The sequence below is a fragment of the Salmo salar genome, chromosome ssa14 (assembly GCF_905237065.1).
Source record: "Salmo salar chromosome ssa14, Ssal_v3.1, whole genome shotgun sequence".
NCBI lineage: Eukaryota > Metazoa > Chordata > Actinopteri > Salmoniformes > Salmonidae > Salmo > Salmo salar.
The window spans coordinates 66,770,810-66,783,970 of record NC_059455.1 but is presented as its reverse complement, the minus strand read 5'-3'; the positions used below and the strand labels follow the sequence as shown (position 1 = coordinate 66,783,970).

General features: G+C 43.3%; 1 long non-coding RNA gene across 2 annotated transcripts; it reads right to left on the bottom strand.

The window, feature by feature from the left end:
- Positions 1 to 516: 516 nt before the first annotated feature.
- On the bottom strand, positions 517 to 11,351 carry LOC106569893 (uncharacterized). 2 transcript variants are annotated; one of them, XR_006758900.1, is made up of 5 exons: positions 11,136 to 11,351; positions 2,302 to 2,466; positions 1,592 to 1,765; positions 822 to 985; positions 517 to 688 (listed from the first exon to the last, which is right to left on the bottom strand). It is a non-coding gene; the product is annotated as an uncharacterized lncRNA (long non-coding RNA). The 2 variants fall into 2 exon arrangements; XR_001320576.2 differs by lacking the exon at positions 1,592 to 1,765.
- Positions 11,352 to 13,161: the final 1,810 nt, after the last annotated feature.

The following is a 13,161-nucleotide window of genomic DNA, read 5'->3' as shown; positions in this document are numbered from 1 at the left end:
AGCCCATATAAACTCCAAACACGGGATGGAGGGGCTCGGTAAACGTGGTGTGGAATGTATACAGGTGGGTCACTGTCACTGGCGACACTGTAGAAGGCTAGAGTGCCAGCCGGCCAATCCAGACACACCCCAATTATTTTTGAGGAAGTGGAGTGGCTAATTTAATGATCCTCCCATTGTGACAGAAGTGATGGCCTTCAAGGTAAAGGCATGCTTTCCAAGCCCTCGCCTTTCCTATTGATTATTTTATATGTGGCTAGTAACAGCGTGAAGTCAGATACTCTTTGCCCAGAGGTTGGTGACAGAATTCAACACTGTCACCTATCTGGGTGATCAAGAGGTTGCTGGTTCTCTACGTTTCGCCTCACCTCTCGGTTCCCCTTTGAGAGTGGCAGGTGTGGGTGCGCTCTGTTTTGGTCCAGACTGAGCAGAACGGCATCTACTGACAAGTTTGAGGGTAATAAGAAAAATGGCTGGTGTCAGGCTTTGTGTTTGGGTAAACGGAACACAACTGAACCAGTGTATTACTTTATACAAGAGTGTACAAATTCTCTCACGTTAATGTTAACATGTGTAAAATGTTTTGTTTGACTACTTGTAGCCCACATTTTAATTGTAATTCCTATCTAGCACAGACTTTTATTTTCTCAGCCCTGCTTTGGCCCTGCATTCCCCACCGTGATCCACTCTGTGGAGAAAATCGAAGGCCCAGTCAGTGATTCAGATTCAGTCAATATAGTTTGGTACAGAAGTGCAGAAACCCTGAGATGGTAAAAAGATTTTCTTCAGTATCAAGGTTTTGTTCTTTCTTTTGAGTTTACCTGAGTTTCTTCAGCATGCTGTGTGGATCTTCCAGTACAGCAGAGAGCCGCTTCACTCCAGAGTCGCCTGGGTGATTGTAACTCCGGTCCAGCTCTCAGGTGTGAAGGGTTGGATCTCAGAGCGGAAGCCAGATAAATACAGCCTTCCTCTGCAGGTTGTCTGGCTGTAGAATCACAAAGAGACAAAAATCAAGAACTTGTCCCCTTCCTAGCATCTGATATGTCTTGAAAAACATTTCCCTTTAGAGAAATGTCAGATTCACAGAAAGCGGATTAAACAAAAGAGAAGGGCGCGACTTCGCATTCTAAACTTTTTTTTTAACAGCAAATCCATCGAGGGGGGGATTTTCTTTTGTATGTCCAGGGAGTTTTAAATGCACAATTTGCGCATTAGGGGAGTTCTGGGTGAGGGGAGAGTTTGGCCGGCCGGGATGTCCTTGTCCCATCGCGCTCTAGCGACTCCTTGTGGCGGGCTGGGCACATGCACGCTGACATCGGTCGCCAGCTGTACGGTGTTTCCTTCAACACATTGGTGCAGCTGGCTTCCGGGTTAAGAAGCAGTGCAGCTTGGCAGTGTCGTGTTTCGGAGGGCGCATGGCTATCGACCCGTACGGGAGTTGCAGCAATGGGACAAGACTGTACCTACCAATTGGATATCACAAAATTGAGGTACATTTTTTAAAATAATAATGCAGTACAGTTCCACCCTGCCATTTTGCTTAATCAGTATCTATCATTACTAAAATGATACACCGCAAAGCTGCTTTTACCCCAATCTCTGTACTTCACAATGTATGTCTCTGAGCACAGCAGAGAGAAGTGCAACTCCTGAGTTTTGCAGGTTATTCTCTCGTAGTTCCAGTTCTTTCAGCTTTGAGTTGGATGAACACAAAACTGTGGCCAAATCTGAACAGCATACACCTGTCATATTCCACTCCCTCAGACTAAGAGAAAGAGACGAGGTAGAATATAAAGGTTATATCCAACCTGCACAGGCCCAGAAATGCTATAAAGTGAGGCATTGCAAGCTGAGGCAACAATTACTTATTATAAAATTGACACTACAAAAATGTTTCTAAATGGATTTTTTTGCCTTCATGGAACATTTTGCCTTGTCTGTATGGTACACAATAATACTCATTGCAGTATCTCTATATGACAGAGTCGACTCGTCAGTCCAGCACAGAGCAGTTTCACTCCACAGTCCCCAAGGTTGTTGTAGCTGATGTCTAGCTCTTTCAGGCATGCGTTTTGAGGCATGAATGCTGATACCAGAGTTTCACGACATCCATATGAAAGGTAACAGCCAGCCAATCTGTAGTAATTAGTTTATTTAGTATAATGGTACCCTTGCATAAATGTTAGTGAGGTGTTGCATGTTTATTCAAAACATGTACTGCTAGTTCACCCATACTATTGATAAACTCCACAAATGGCAATATTACTACTGGAATTGTTGAATAAACTGTAACGGCATTACCCTAGGTTGGCTAGTTTGCAATGTGGACTTCTCAGGCCATTTCCCAGCAATTGAATCTCAGTCACCTCAGGTTGTTGTCGCTGAGGTCCAGCTCAATCAGATGGTGACTGGAGAGCTGAGCCCAGAGTTTCTAGGGATTCATGTGTCAGATTACAGCCAGACAATCTATTAGGAAGATGGAGCGATACTGAGGATGATTTATTTACATGTTTCAAAGCAAACAAAATGCATTACGTTCACCGCTAGTCAGAGATGTGGTCGCAAAATCCGAAAATATGAAGTCAGGATGATGATGATGATGAGCAAACATTTCCACTCACGCTAGTTTCTCTAGCCTACATTGTTGACCCAGAAGTCCATTGAGGAACCACACTCCAGATTCCTTCAAATCATTGAAGCTGAAGTCTAGTTCCCAAAGTGGACAGCTCTGTCCAGCAGCAAACGACTTCTTCATCTCTGACCTCCCAACGTTATTGTAGCTGAGGCTCAGCTTTGTTAGCGTTTTTGGATTGTGTAAAAAAACAAGAATTGTGTGATGGTTGGGGATGCAGGGTTGTATTCCTAACAACATAACAAGTATGCATGCTCTTGTTCTTCAACGGCACTACTATATCTGAATTGTGACCATGCTTATGCATTTTCTATTTGTTCTATAAGAAACATTTTAGTTTAGCCATATCCATATGGGCCAATTCCCACAAGTGTTAAGGACTATTCGCATGTGGAAAAGGTAAGCAATACAACACATCACCACAGTATCTAATGCTGCATACACTGACACTGAATAATACTATATGAAAGTAGCATAAGTAAAGTACATGTCAAAAGTTTGCTCTTCTTTTTTAGAATCCCACTCAGGTGAATATTGAGAATTGGTTCCGATACTGTACTTGTCTCTCGAGTTAATGTGATTGTAAAATAGTACTTGTGAGTTGTAGACATGTTTTCTAATGTTATTAGTAGAGTTCGACCGATTAATCGGAATGACCGATTTAATTAGGGCCGATTTTTCAAGTTTTCATAACAATCGATAATCGGCATTTTTGGGCACCGATTATGGCCGATTACATTGCACTCCACGAGGAGACTGCGTTGCGGGCTTACTACCTGTTATACAAGTGCAGCAAGAAGCCAAGGTAAGGTGCTAGCTAGCATTAAACGTATCTTATAAAACAATCAATCTTAATAACATATCACTAGTTAACTACACATGGTTGATATTACTAGTTTATCTAGCTTGTCCTGCGTTGCATATAATCGATGCGGTGCCTGTTAATTTATCATTGAATCACAGCCTACTTCGCCAAACGGGTGATTTAACAAGTGCATTCACGAAAAAGCACTGTCGTTGCACCAATGTACCTAAACATCAACGCCTTTCTTAGAATCAATACACAAGTAGATATTTTTAAACCTGCATATTTAGTTAATATTGCCTGCTAACACGAGTTTCTTTTAACTAGGGAAATTGTGTCACTTCTCTTGCGTTCTGTGCAACAGAGTCAGGGTATATGCAGCAGTTTGGGCCACCTGGCTCATTGCAAACTGTGAAGACCATTTCTTCCTAACAAAGACAGCCAACTTCGCCAAACGGGGGATGATTTAACAAAGGCACATTTGCGATAAAAGCACAATCGTTGTACGATTGTACCTAACCATAAACATCAATGCCTTTCTTAAAATCAATACACAGAAGTATATATTTCTAAACCTGCATATTTAGTTAAAGGAAATTCATGTTAGCAGGCAATATTAACTAGGGAAATTGTGTCACTTCTCTTGCGTTCATTGCACGCAGAGTCAGGGTATATGCAACAGTTTGGGCCGCCTGATTGTTACGAACTAATTTGCCAGAATTTTACATAATTATGACATAACATTGAAGGTTGTGCAATGTAACAGCAATATTTAGACTTATGGATGCCAGATAAAATACAGAACGGTTCCGTATTTCACAAAGAATAAACTCGAAATTATAGTTTCCAGATTTGACCATATTAATGACCTAAGGCTTGTATTTCTGTGTTATTATACACTGCTCAAACAAATAAAGGGAACACTTAAACAACACATCCTAGATCTGAATGAAAGAAATAATCTTATTAAATACTTTTTTCTTTACATAGTTGAATGTGCTGAGAACAAAATCACACAAAAATAATCAATGGAAATCCAATTTATCAACCCATGGAGGTCTGGATTTGGAGTCACACTCAAAATGAAAGTGGAAAAACAGGCTGATCCAACTTTGATGTAATGTCCTTAAAACAAGTCAAAATGAGGCTCAGTAGTGTGTGTGGCCTCCACGTGCCTGTATGACCTCCCTACAATGCCTGGGCATGCTCCTGATGAGGTGGTGGATGGTCTCCTGAGGGATCTCCTCCCAGACCTGGACTAAAGCATCCGCCAACTCCTGGACAGTCTGTGGTGCAACGTGGCGTTGGTGGATGGAGCGAGACATGATGTCCCAGATGTGCTCAGTTGGATTCAGGTCTGGGGAACGGGCGGGCCAGTCCATAGCATCAATGCCTTCCTCTTGCAGGAACTGCTGACACACTCCAGCCACATGAGGTCTAGCATTGTCTTGCATTAGGAGGAACCCAGGGCCAACTGCACCAGCATATGGTCTCACAAGGGGTCTGAGGATCTCATCTCGGTACCAAATGGCAGTCAGGCTACCTCTGGCGAGCACATGGAGGGCTGTGCAGCCCCCCAAAGAAATGCCACCCCACACCATGACTGACCCACCGCCAAACCGGTCATGCTGGAGGATGTTGCAGGCAGCAGAACGTTCTCCACGGCGTCTCCAGACTCTGTCACATCTGTCACGTGCTCAGTGTGAACCTGCTTTCATCTGTGAAGAGCACAGGGCACCAGTGGCGAATTTGCCAATCTTGGTGTTCTCTGACAAATGCCAAACGTCCCGCACGGTGTTGGGCTGTAAGCACAACCCCCACCTGTGGACGTCGGGCCCTCATACCACCCTCATGGAGTCTGTTTCTGACCGTTTGAGCAGACACATGCACATTTGTGGCCTGCTGGAGGTCATTTTGCAGGGCTCTGGCAGTGCTCCTCCTGCTCCTCCTTGCACAAAGGCGGAGGTAGCGGTCCTGCTGCTGGGTTGTTGCCCTCCTACGGCCTCCTCCACGTCTCCTGATGTCCTGGCCTGTCTCCTGGTAGCACCTCCATGCTCTGGACACTACGCTGACAGACACAGCAAACCTTCTTGCCACAGCTCGCATTGATGTGCCATCCTGGATGAGATGCACTACCTGAGCCACTTGTGTGGGTTGTAGACGCCATCTCATGCTACCACTAGAGTGAAAGCACCGCCAGCATTCAAAAGTGACCAAAACATCAGCCAGGAAGCATAGGAACTGAGAAGTGGTCTGTGGTCACCACCTGCTGAACCACTCCTTTATTGGGGGTGTCTTGCTTATTGCCTATAATTTCCACCTGTTGTCTATTCCATTTGCACAACAGCATGTGAAATTTATTGTCAATCAGTGTTGCTTCCTAAGTGGACAGTTTGATTTCACAGAAGTGTGATTGACTTGGAGTTACATTGTGTTGTTTTAAGTGTTCCCTTTATTTTTTTGAGCAGTATATTATAATTAAGTCTATGATTTGATAGAGCAGTCTGACTGAGCGGTCGTAGGCAGCAGCAGGCTCATAAGCATTCATTCAAACAACACTTTCCTGCATTTGCCAGCAGGTCTTCGCTGTGCTTCAAGCATATCAACTCCCGAGATTAGGCTGGCAATACTAAAGTATCTATTAGAACATCCAATAGTCAAAGGTATATGAAATACAAATGGTATAGAGATAAATAGTCCTATAATAACTATAACCTAAAACGTATTTATTTTTAGTTCACTTTTTTTTTAACCAGGTAAGCTAGTTGAGAACAAGTTCTCATTTACAACTGTGACCTGGCCAAGATAAAGCAAAGCAGTGTGACAGAAACAACAGAGTTACACATGGAATAAAGAAGCGTACAGTCAATAACACAATATAAAAAAAATAGTCTATATACAGTGTGTGCAAATGGCATGAGGAGGTAAGGCAATAAATAGGCCATAGTAGCAAAGTAATTACAATTTAGCAGATTAACACTGGCGTGATAGATGAGCAGATGATGATGAGCAGATGATGGTGTGCAAAAGAGCAGCAAAGTAAATAAAAACAATATGGGGATGAGGTAGGTAGATTGGGTAGGCTATTTACTGATGGACTATGTACAGCTGCAGCGATCGGTTAGTTGCTCAGATAGCTGATGTGTAAAGTTAGAGAGGGAAATGTATATACAGCTTCAACGATTTTTACAATTCGTTCCAGTCACTGGCAGCAGAGAACTGGAAGGAAAGGTGGCCAAAGGAGGTGTTGGCTTTGGGGATGACCAGTGAGATATACCTGCTGGAGCCCGTGCTATGGGTGAGTGTTGTTATCGTGACCAGTGAGCTGAGATAAGGCGGAGCTTTACCTAGCATAGACCTATAGATGACCTGGAGCCAGTGAGTCTGGTGACGAATATGTAGCGAGGGCCAGCCTTACCTGGGAATAATTGAAGACTCATGTTGAAAAGAACCACCAGCTTTCATATGTTCTCATGTTCTGAGCAAGGAACTTAAACGTTAGCTTTTTAACATGGCACATATTGCACTTTTACTTTCAATCTCCAACACTGTTTTTGCATTATTTAAACCAAATTGAACATGTTTCATTATTTATTTGAGACAAAATTGATTTTATTGATGTATTTTTTAAGTTAATAAGTGTTCATTGTTCATTCAGTATTGTTGTAATTGTCATTATTACAAATATACATTTTTTTTTATTTTTATTTATTTATTTTTATTCTTTTTAAAATCGGCCGATTTAATTGGTATCGGCTTTTTTTTGGTCCTCCAATAATCGGTATCGGCGTTAAAATCATAATCGGTCGACCTCTAGTTATCAGAGTTGTTTAAAAGCATTTTAATCTAATACTAAAGTAGAATGGGGTAAGTCCAAAACAGTTCATGTACACACCACTTCACTTTCACAAACTACAGCTGTAATAGCTAGCTACATCACCAACATCTTCAGACCCCACCACTCATGCATCAAACTACAACACAACCAGTGTATCATTTTTAAAATGTAGACCTATCCTATTTACATTCAACAAATCCAACAAAATCTATATGAACGAACACCATTCCTAATGCCTCATATGGTACAAATGTTTAAAAAAAAGTGTGCATAGTTAATCAATGTGTGGCACTAGTCTTCTGTAATCAATATGTATAGATTCATCCATGGTTAGATGGTTTCATGAACTCCTTTTTAAAGGTTTTAGTGAAGTTGTAACAATGTCTGCAACAAGGCCCGTTACAAGTTTGTCAGATTTTGTCATTATGAGCTATGCAGCGGTATACAATATTTATTCTTATTTATGAACATTCTTATTTAAACAAATGTTTTATTTTGGTGGGAGGTTCTATAAACATTTTAATGTAAGAACATTTATACATTTTCAGCTACATTATGTAGAACTAGAGTTTAGGAAAACAGCATGCATAACATGTACATGTCGGTTGTTTTGCTCTAGGATGCCCACAGGCCTCAAGACTCGTCTGAAGGTTCCCTGGTATCAGTTGAAGAAAATGTATGGAAGTATACACTACAGTACATGACCAAAACTATATCGACACCTGCTCATTGAACATGTCATTCCAAAATCATGGTTATTAATATGGAGTTGGTCCCCCCCTTTGCTGCTATAACAGCCTCCACTCTTCTGGGAAGGCTTTCCACTAGATGTTGGAACATTTCTGCAGGGACTTGCTTCTATTTAGCCACAACAGCATTAGTGAAGTCGGGCACTCATGTTGGGCGAATAGGCCTGGCTCGCAGTAGGCCTCCCAATTCATCCCAAAAGTGTTTGATCGGGTTGAGGTCAGGGCTCTGTGCAGGACCATCAAGTTCTTCCACACAGACCTCAACAAACCATTTCTGTATGCACCTCGCTTTGTGCATGGCTGCAATGTCATGCTGAAACAGGGAAGGGCCTTCCTCAAACTGTATGCTGTAGCATTAAGATTTCCCTTCACTGGAACTAAGGGGCCTAGCTAGAACCATGAAAAACAGCCCCAGACCATTATTCCTCCTCCTCCAAACTCTACAGGTGGCACTATGCATTCGGCAGGTAGTGTTCTCCTGGCATCTGCCAAACTCAGATTCGTCAGTCGGACTGCCAGAATTTGAAGCATGATTCATCACCCAGAGAACGCGTTTCCACTGTTCCAGAGTACAATGGCGGTGAGCTTTACGCCACTCCAGCCGATGCTTGGCATTGCGCATGGTGATCTTAGGCTTGTGTGCAGCTGCTCGGCCATGGAAACACATTTCATGAAGCTCCTGACAAAAAGTTATTGTGCTGATGTTGCTTCCAGAGGCAGTTCAGAACTCAGTGAGTGTTGCAACCAAGGACGGACGTTTTTTTTTTACGTGCTACAGCACTCGGCACATGGTCAACAACGATGGCGCGGACTTCATTAGACACAACAGTTCCCTGCCGTCTGCCTCCCCCTCTCTGATGCCCACCTCTGACTGGGCCCATGCCTACCGCTTTGACGCGGCCTATGCCCATCTCTTTGACCCCTCTGATGGGCCCCATGCCTGCCTCTCTGACGGGCCCCTTGTCCACAAGCTCTTTGGTTTCTTCCTCTCCCTTGATGTCTATGCTGCTCCATGTTGAAAGAAATTGCAAGTGTTCACACACACCCTTTTATATGGTGACCACTATGTGAAATCAATTAGCAATAACGGTTATCATGTATCATACCTAGAACTTAGATGTTTATACTTTAAACATTTTATTTATGTAGTTCTCAATATCCATATAGTAGACAAACTAGTTTATAATCTATAGGTTTACCAAACGGTTAAGTAATTAACCATTAAGCGCAGTTGGATTAAGTGATGGTCAAATGTATTTAAACAAATGACAAGAATTATATAAATAAGTATTGTGAGCATTGCATTGTGAAAGGCAATTACTTTATATGAAAGGTATTTCTAGATGAAACACTGATTAGGTTTGGTGAAAAAGTAACTGATTTTGTGTGTAAAATTAGTCAATTGAAAATGTGCTTAACGTTTTGAAAAAAGTCATTTTTGATGATCTGTATTGAGTTTGGTACTAAGAGTTGTGAAATTTTACCACATACTTGTGAAAATAGTACCAAAGCGATTAAAAAAAACGAAATACAATTTCCTGACCTTACTGTATCTCTCAGATATAGAACAGATACTTCAGAAAATACTAACCAATCACATAAACCCCCACCATGTCACCATAGGCCCCAATACAATAACCCCTTAATCACCCCACCAAAACCTTTCACAACATGTCTGCACACAGAAATTAGGACCCCTCCTCACAGCCTCGATACTGTAATCAGAACAATGGGTGTGATGTTTACATACAACATGTGGTAATGCCCTAGCTACTCAAGAAAATGGGTGTGATATTTACATCCTAGGAGGAAGTCCCCACTCATTAATCAACAAGGTGTGAAAAACTGCCTACAATAATTACTAATAATTTTATTTAATATAGAATCCTCCCCTGATATCAGTTTGCCATTGGAGGGAATGCTCAAAGTCCTTGTATATCTTAGTAATTTAAGGTGGTAATACTAATGACATAAAACTAAGGGAAACATATTTGTAAAAATATATATATTTTAATAACTTTTTTTATTGATCGATGCAATACATGAAATAACTTTCTAGCATTCAAAATAATAGATCTCTTAATCCCAAAAACATGTCACTACAACTCTACTCATCACAAGCTTGTACGAACCATCCTGATCTCACAAGATTACTTTGTTTCTCTACACAGATGTAGAATGTAAGCTTGTTCAAAGATAACTCATCACTACTGGGACAAGCCAATTTGCTTATAAAATAAAGTTTTGCAGTATAAAGACCTTGCATGATGTTTTATCACTGATAAAGGGAAAGGGGGATACCTAGTCAGTTGTACAGCTGAATGTATTCAACTGAAATGTGTCTTCCCAAAGAAGACACATAAAATTAAAAAAACATGTATGAGGTCTAACTATTTGTAATTTTAGGGGTTTTTATGGTTGCGAGTGACACAAATGCCACCGCAATTCAAGAACGACCCACCTAACAATTTAATATCTTAGAGCTGATGACTTGAGGAAGATTAATTGTGTTGTTCCCCGGCTCTCACCCCCAGAGACAGTGGCTATATTTAGGAGTTCAGGATGGGTTAGCCTGGTGAACACACAACACACACAGACAACACACATGAACCTGTTTGACTGGTTACTGTGAATTGGCAAGCAGACATTTCACAGAAAAGGTGTCTCTATTGGAAAAAAAACTATTTTCATTACAAAATGTATGTTGTATTTTTTTTATAAATTACTGTGGTGAAACAATTTTGTATATGCATACAATTTGATAATCACTCTGAAAATCAATAAAAGCAGTGTTTTTCATGTCACTGCATCCGATATGCTATAGTGCAGGGCTCTCCAACTCTATTCCTGGAGAGGTACTGTCCTGTAGATTTTCGCTCCAACCCTAATCTAGCACACCTGATTTTAATAATTAGCTGGTTGATAAACTGAATCAGGTCAGTTACAACTGGGGTTGGAGCGAAAACCTACAGGAGGGTAGCTCTCCAGGAACAGGGTAGGAGAGCCCTGCTATAGTGTAATACCCTGATATGTCCTATATGAATGCCTTTAAAGCGTATAACAGTTTTCTAAAAACTTACTGAAGATGAAATATGTATAAAGAGCACAAACCTCAGACAAACTTTTCAGATGTTTTCTCCAACGCTGCTGCATCTGTCTGTTCCTCTGCCTCTACGCCTCGTAACAGGAATCTGAAGTTTCGTTTTTGAATACAGAGGGGAGCTCGAGTACATACAGTTCCTTGTTATGGAAAATTACCTAATAGCCAGACTGCATCCGAAATGCAACCAGTTTGGATGACAAATGAATATAATGTCACACCCTGATCTGTTTCACCTGTCTTTTGTGATTGTCTCCACCCCTTCCAGGTGTTGCCCATCTTCTCCATTATCCCCTGTTTATTTATACCGGTGTTCTCTGTTTGTCTGCTGCCAATTCGTTTTGTTCACGTTGGCTGAGCGGCATGACTGGGCATTGGACAGTTTGCTGGAGGAATTCCGTGGGTTGTTTGGGAGGCAGCCTACCACGGTGGTAACCCCTATGTAACCCAGCTGCTAGCAGCGCCATCTCATTGGTTACGCCACCTTCTCAGGAGCCCCAGGAGGAAATTCGACTTTGCTTGTACGTCCCGGGATTTCACTTTGCCTCCGAGTCATCCCGGAAGTCCAAGACGATCCCGTTGCCGAGAGAACCCAAGGATTCCTGACCTTCCCCGAGAGTCGCCGACGACTGCTGAGTCACCGCTTCCCGAGCGTATGCAACTAGGTAGAGCTAGGCACATTCTACTGTGGGGAAACCAGTCTAAATCTCTCTGGGTCCTCATTAACTCTGGCTTCCGAGCTGAACAGCCCCTCTCCACTCCCATGGATGTTAGAGCGCTGGACGGGCGCTCTATAGGCCGGGTCACTCATATTACCACTCCCATCAACCTACGGGTGTCAGGGAATCACAGCAAGACTATTCAATTCCTGCTCATCATGTCTCCTCAGATTCGTGGTTTTGGGGTTCTCTTGGCTCCAGCAACACAATCCCCTCACCAACTGGTCTACTGGTGCCATCATGGGCTGGAGTCCATTCTGCCATGGCCAGTGTCTGAAGTCAGCGCAACCTGCCCCGGGACATCGTTCTGGGGGCTCCGAAGGTGCCCCAGACCTATCCGCCATTCCCGCGGTGTACCAGGACCTTTGGCAGGTGTTCAACAAGGCCTAGGCCACTTCGCTTCCACTGCACTGACTATATGACTGTGGGATTGACCTTCTTCCTAGCACCACTCCGCCCCGGGGACGACTGGACTCGCTGTCGGGACCGGAGACCAAGGCTATGGACACCTACATTGGGGACTCCCTAGCTGCAGGATTTATATGTCCTTCGTCCTCTCCTGCTGGCGCAGGATTCTTCTTTGTGGAGAAGGACAAGGCATTGCGCCCGTGCATCAACTACCGGGGACTCAATGGCATAACGGTGAAGAACCGCTACCACTCATCTCCTCGGCCTTTGAGCCACTCCAGGGGGCCACCGTGTTTTCCAAGCTGGATCTACGGAACGCATACCACCTGGTGCGGATACAGGAGGGGGATGAGTGGAAGACCACCTTCCACAAGGCCAGCGGCCACTACGAGTATTTGGTCATGCCATTTGGCCTCACCAACACCCCTGCTGTGTTCCAGGCTCTGGTAAATTATGTTCTCCGTGACATGTTGAACCGGTTCGTCTTCATTTACATTGACATCCTCATCTTCTCCCGCGCCCCCCAAGAACATGTGCTCCACGTCCGACAGGTTCTTCAACGCCTCCTAGAGAACTAGCTGTTTGTTAAGGCAGAGAAGAGTGAGTTCCATCGCTCCACCATCCCCTTTCTGGGGTACATCATCTCTGTTGGGAGTGTCCAGATGGATCCCGGGAAAGTGAGAGAGGTGGTGGATTGGCCCCAGCCTTCGCCCAGGCTGCAGTTGCAACATTTTCTGGGATTCGCCAACTACTATCGCCGCTTCATCCGGGGTTACAGCACGCTGGCTTCCCCCCTGTCAGCATTCACCTCTCCCAAGATTCCGTTCACGTGGTCCCCTGCTGCTGACCGGGCGTTCCGGGACCTCAAACACCGCTTCACCACTGCTCCCATCCTGGTTCATCCTGACCC